The 6,000-nt window shown below is 47.3% G+C and overlaps 1 protein-coding gene across 3 annotated transcripts in view; it reads right to left on the minus strand.

Annotated features, from left to right (window-relative positions):
- ahctf1 (AT-hook containing transcription factor 1) overlaps positions 1-5,460 on the minus strand; it is a 100,945-nt gene extending 95,485 nt beyond the window's left edge. The window contains exon 1 of one of the 3 annotated variants that reach the window (XM_043695441.2): positions 5,264-5,460. The gene's annotated coding sequence lies outside the window, so the exon portion shown is untranslated. Of the gene's footprint in view, positions 1-2,083; positions 2,179-5,263 lie in introns of those variants that run through there. The other 2 variants (XM_043695439.2, XM_087991176.1) reach the window with 2 other exon arrangements.
- Between the last annotated feature and the right edge of the window lie 540 nt (positions 5,461-6,000).

A 6,000-nucleotide genomic window follows, 5' to 3' on the forward strand; every position in this document is an offset into this window, starting at 1 on the left:
TGCACGTTCTACTCAAGGCCACTCAATTCGACTTTGAAGGAACAGTGACATGCTTCTATGTTGCTGTGTCAAAATCCTGGAATTCCCTCAATGACATGCGAGTCAAACTACAGTACGCTAACCACAGCAGTTAAAGGCAACAGCTTACCACCATCTTCTCAAGGACAACTAGAGACGGGCAATAAATATTGGTCAGTCAGTGATGTCAACAAGCTAATTGAAACTTAAAGACCAATGCATATGCCCAAAGTCTCTTAAGTGTTTGATGTACTCCCAAACCGGCCTTCACCATTTTCGTCAGTCACAAGTCAAATCAGGGTCTCCCATGAGTCAGTGGGTATGGTTGACTGCCTTTTTGCCTTCTGAGGGAAGCAGAATTTCAAGGCCAGAACTGCAAGCTGGAAATTAAGGTTCAGTTTACTGGAGCAAGTGTGTCCAGCATTCCTATATGCTGGGTGCAGGTTTGCTTGCTGAGCTGGAAGGTCCTTTGGAAACTTACTGATTATGTTACCTAGTATGGTGATGAAACGTCTGAAAACGTACCTTCCAGCTCATCCAGAAGCTCAACCTGAGCTACAAATCTTCTCAAAACTAACTCCATATGCTTCAGAGTCTACTGCAGACATCTCAAAGCGCTATCAATAGTACCTCTGCAAAAGACAGACAACGGACAGAAGTATCGTCTCAACATGCAAACTTGCCCAACATTGAGGTATTAACGACTCTGCTAGAGGACATATCTTTCACATACCTGACAACCATACATGGGTATACTGCACTAAAAATACTATCAATTGCAATATACAGAGGAAATTAATGTTTCTGGCCATAGAGTAGCACACAGACTGCTCTAACTGTGGTACTGGATAAGTATCCTTAAAATTCAGAAACTTGCTAGAAATGCATGCATATACTATATATATTATAATATACAGAATTAAGGCTGCAGATCAGAAGCTGACACAAAGTAACCAACTAAATGGAAAAAGCTATAACTTCAAAAAGATACAACCAATGTGTTCCAGAGTGGCCCCTGGCCTTATAAGAGCATTATCTTAGCTGTTTAAACTCAAAAATGTAACTGAACTCATCTTATTAGATGTCAGATCAAAACAAAATTGCAAAAGGTTTCAAATCATGTTATTTTGCAGTTTTGATGTGAGCACCAGTATTAAAAAAAATTCTCAATGCAATGTCATACGTTACCACATATCAGTCTGTTTGGAAAAAACATTTAATTATACGTTAGGTGGCAGAATAAACTACTTCAGCAAACGAATGCAAGAAAATCAAACTGTTTTCAAGCGACAAACGGAATACTTTCTCTACTCCTTTCTACTGCCATTCAAGCTGTGTTGATGGCTTATGTTTGAAGAATACCCACTGCAGAAGATCAGTTTGGAAAGTTTGGGAATTTTTCAAAAGTTCAACCTCGGCATAATCAAATGTGCACTTTGTACACAGCTTTTCTTTCCCACTTGGATACTAAGGTGAGCTATCATACATTTCCAGGACACACTTTCCATTTCAAATCATCAGCATATAAAAAAAAATTTTTTTTATGCTCATAACCTTGTTCTCTCATTCTCACACAACAGTATTACATTTCACACACATACACAAAGCAAGAAACGTAGCTGGTCAGAACACAAAATTGACAGCACTGTGGAGTATTGTGCAAGTTGTTTGTTTCTTATTTAAGGAAGAGTGGAAATTTATCAGAAGCAGTTCACAGGTTTATTAGAGTAACACATGAAATTAGTCGGTTGTCTTGAGGGAAGGTTGGATTGGCTGGGTAAATCTGCTGGGGTTCAACTCAAATCATACAAAGATCTTGCAGGATCACAATAGAGTGAATGTGGAGAAGATGTTTCCCCTTGTGACAGAATCTAGAACTGTTTTAAAATCACTGTTTTAAAATTAGAGGTCACCGATGAGGTGAAATTTTCACTTACAGATGGTCATTAGAAATTGTAATTCCCTTTTTCAAAAGGCACATAGAATCTTTGAGCATTCTGAAGTCAGAGCTAGATAAATTCTTGATGAGTAATATTTGAAATAGTGGAGCAATCGGGTCAGTTACCTTAATGAATGGTGGTGCAAAGTCGAGGGGCCAAGTGCTCCATGTCTCTAAGTATATTTCAACAGGATCAAAACCAGAATAAAGGTTTCTTCCTTCAAAAAGAAGAGTTTGTAATCAATGTAAAAATGCCTCAATTATGACCAGGACTTCTCTGACAATATCTAGAAAGTACATTTATATAATTGAGGCAAACTTTCCGGCTTTGCACCGCTTTCTTGAACTTCTCCCATCTGACCATCTTCCGTCTCAACTATCCTCTCAACCCCATCATCCCCATCATCCCCCACCTGCACCCACCCCACCTTCCTGATGAATGGCTTTTGCCGAAACATCGATTTTCCTGCTCCTCGGATGTTGCCTGACCTGTTGTGCTTTTCCAGCACTGCATTCTCCACTCTAATCTCCAGCATCTGCAGTCCTCACTTTCCCTCACCTGCATTGACCTATCGCCTTCCTAGCTATTTTGCCCCTCATTCCCACCCCCTCCTATTTATCTCAGTCCCTTTGCCAACTGCTCCTCCCACTGACGTTCCCGATGAAGAGCTTATGCCCAAAACATCAACTCTCCTGTTACTCGGATGCTGCTATGCTTTTCTAGCGCCACTTTTTGACATTTTGGGGTTGAAGTGTTCGAGGCGGAAGATGAGGCGTTCTTCCTCCAGGCGTCTGGTGGTGAGGGAGCGGCGGTGAAGGAGGCCCAGGACCCCCATGTCCTCGGCAGAGTGAGAGGGGGAATTGAAATGTTGGACCACAGGGCGGTGTGGTTGATTGGTGCGGGTTTCCTGGAGATGTTCCCTAAAGCGCTCTGCTAGGAGGCTTCCAGTCTCCCCAATGTAGAGGAGACCGCATCGGGAGCAACAGATACAATAAATGATATTAGTGGATGTGCAGGTAAAACTTTGATGGATGTGGAAGGCTCCTTTAGGGCCTTGGATAGAGGTGAGGGAGGAGGTGTGGGCACAGGTTTTGCAGTTACTGCGGTGGCAGGGGAAAGTGCCAAGATGGGAGGGTGGGTTGTAGGGGGGCGTGGACGTGACCAGGTAGTCACGGAGGGAACGGTCTTTGCGGAAGGCAGAAAGGGGTGGGGAGGGAAATATATCCCTGGTGGTGGGGTCTGTTTGGAGGTAGCGGAAATGTTGGTGGATGATTTGGTTTATGCGAAGGTTGGTAGGATGGAAGGTGAGCACCAGGGGTGTTCTGTCCTTGTTACGGTTGGAGGGGTGGGGTCTGAGGGCGGATGTGCAGGATGGAGACGAGATGCATTGGTGCCGGTGTATTACGGAAGATTGACTGTTCTACATAGCCAACAAAGAGACAGGCATAGTTGGGGCCCATACGTGTGCCCATGGCTACCCCTTTGATCTGGAGGAAGTGGGAGGATTCGAAGGAGAAATTGTTAAGGGTGAGGACCAGTTCGCCAAACGAATGAGTGTGTCGGTGGAAGGATACTGTTGGGGACGTCGGGGGAAGAAAAAACGGAGGGCTTGGAGGCCCTGGTCATGGCGGATGAAGGTGTAGAAGGATTGGATATCCATGGTGAAGATGAGGTGTTGGGGGCAGGGGAAACAGAAGTCTTGGAGGGCGTGGGTGGTGTCTCGAACGTATGTGGGGAGTTCCTGGACGAGGGGGGATAGGACAGTGTCAAAGTAGGTAGAGATCAGTTCAGTGGGGCAGGAGCATGCTGAGACAATGGGTCGGCCAGGGTGGTCAGGCTTGTGGATCTTGGGAAGGAGGTAGAACCGGGCAATGCGGGGTTCTCGCACTATGAGGTTGGAAGCTGTGGGTGGGAGATCTCCTGAGGTGATGAGGTTCTGTATGGTCTGGGAGGTGATGGTTTGGTGATGGGGGGATGGGGTCATGGTCGAGGGGGCAGTAGGAAGAGGTGTCCTCGAGTTGGCGTTTGGCTTCAGCGGTGTAGAGGTCAGTGCGCCAGACTACCACTGCACCTCCTTTATCTGCTGGCTTGATGGTGAGGTTGGGATTGGAGCAGAGGGATTGGAGGGCTGCGTGCTGCGAGGGTGAGGGGTTGGAGTGGGGTTGACAGGTTGAGGCGGTTAATGTCCCGGCAGCAGTTGGAAATGACGAGGTTGAGGGCAGGTAATAGGCCAGCGCGAGGTGTCCAGGTGGATGCAGTGTGTTGGAGGTGGGCGAAGGGGTCCTCGGAAGGTGGGCGGGATTCCTGATTGTGAACAATCTCACGGGAGTACTAACTGCAGAGAGTCGCTGATTTGCTGTCTGTGGGATTTTACTGTCCACACCTTTATTTGCCTGCACAGTGATCAAAAATCTATTTAAAACAAGGCGTCAAAACACAATAAAAAAAAAGCGAAATTCCTTCTCAATACACAAATCATGTTCTGACAATTTCAATGCGATATATGTTGACAACGATCTTTGCCGTCAAACTTCTCCACGCAAGACGGAATATTAAAATTGTTCCGCTACAAAGAACAAAATACAAGCTCGACAGGATTCGAACACTGCTGTTAGTTCCCTACAGTCGACCGACATTCGGAGACCAGTTCACGGCACAGATTTGTTCTACGCGGAGGACATGCAGCTCCGTGTGGATCCACTCAAAAGCCCCCGACACCGTTCAACTGACGCTTCCAACACAACGTGGGTCTGGTCTTTATTCAAAAGCACAACGTGCAGATTTCGTCTACAGCAGGACAAATCCCAGTACAGCATTCACAAATAAAGTGGCGGAGGCGGGAACAGGCTATGCTCCACTCCCTGTGGACTTTACCACCATGGTGTGATTTACATGTGTTAATAAATGGGGATCATTGCACTCGGACTATCTGACACATGCTGACTATTCAAAGCGAGATGAACGGGAAGAAGGCAATTGCTTCTTTCTCTTTTATATCGATTCGATTAAAATAACTTCGAGAGAGCAGGTCTCCTCTGGGATTCTGCACGCCCTGCAGACCCCAACTCAAATCCTTACGTTTTTCAGGTCCTGTTCAAAACCCTGGACATGCTCACGGGGAAGAGCCGGGCGTGCGGCGGGGCCTACAAAGCAGTGACTCACTCGCCCTCCAGTCTGGCCCAACGCGATCGAAGGTGGGCCTCAGTCGCAGGCCCACCATCCCCCGCCAGATCCGGGGGTTGGAGTGGGGTGGCTAGGTGATGAGAGCGGATCCGGACAGGGGTCTCTACACCACGGCGCCTTACCTGCGATCAGATGCGGCAGCCAACACCGCCTCCGGGATGATCCTGTCATTAAATCCAAGGCGCGATGGCCCTTCCACCGCCCTCTCCCTTCCTCGGCTGATTCTTTTACCAGCGCGGCGACTGCTGTCTTTCTGCGCCGAGCCTCTCCTCGTCCCTCAGCCCCAATCCCGGTTTCTTTACCCCCTCTCTCTCGCTCCCGCTCCTTTTACTTTAACGTCAGCGCCATTTCCCAGCTGGGGCTGCGCACTCCCCTCCCTCCCACCCCCGCCCCTACTCTCGTCTGACGTCAAACTCTCGCGGGAGCCGCTGACCGGGAGGTGGAATTCCCGCCCGCATTCAAAATACAGCGGTTAGGCACCGCCCCGCTTAACTTTATTTAAAACCTGCAGAGTCGACGCCTGGAGGACAGGGACAGTAGTAAGTAGTCATTATTTGAGGTCTTCATGAAGGCAAGAGAGTAAAATGGTATCTGATGAGGATATGTTTTTGCAGCTAACTCGTGTTTGATTGGTATTTTATCAGAGGTTTTTTTTTCCCCTCTACGTATATACTCATTGCCAGAATGGACAATGAACCTTTGTTGCCCTGAAGAGAGTGCTGTTTGTTTTCTTAACCCCATTTTACCTTTGAGAGATTCGAGTCAACCAGCGCGCTACAGTGCTGAGTTATTCGGATGGTTTTTCGCTCACTCAGAAACTTGAGTTCCGTGTCATCCTTGACTCCTGTTCTGAAGCATG

The sequence above is a fragment of the Chiloscyllium plagiosum genome, unplaced genomic scaffold (genome assembly GCF_037043375.1).
Source record: "Chiloscyllium plagiosum isolate Xiang-an unplaced genomic scaffold, Cpla_swu_hap1 HiC_scaffold_10, whole genome shotgun sequence".
Lineage (NCBI taxonomy): Eukaryota > Metazoa > Chordata > Chondrichthyes > Orectolobiformes > Hemiscylliidae > Chiloscyllium > Chiloscyllium plagiosum.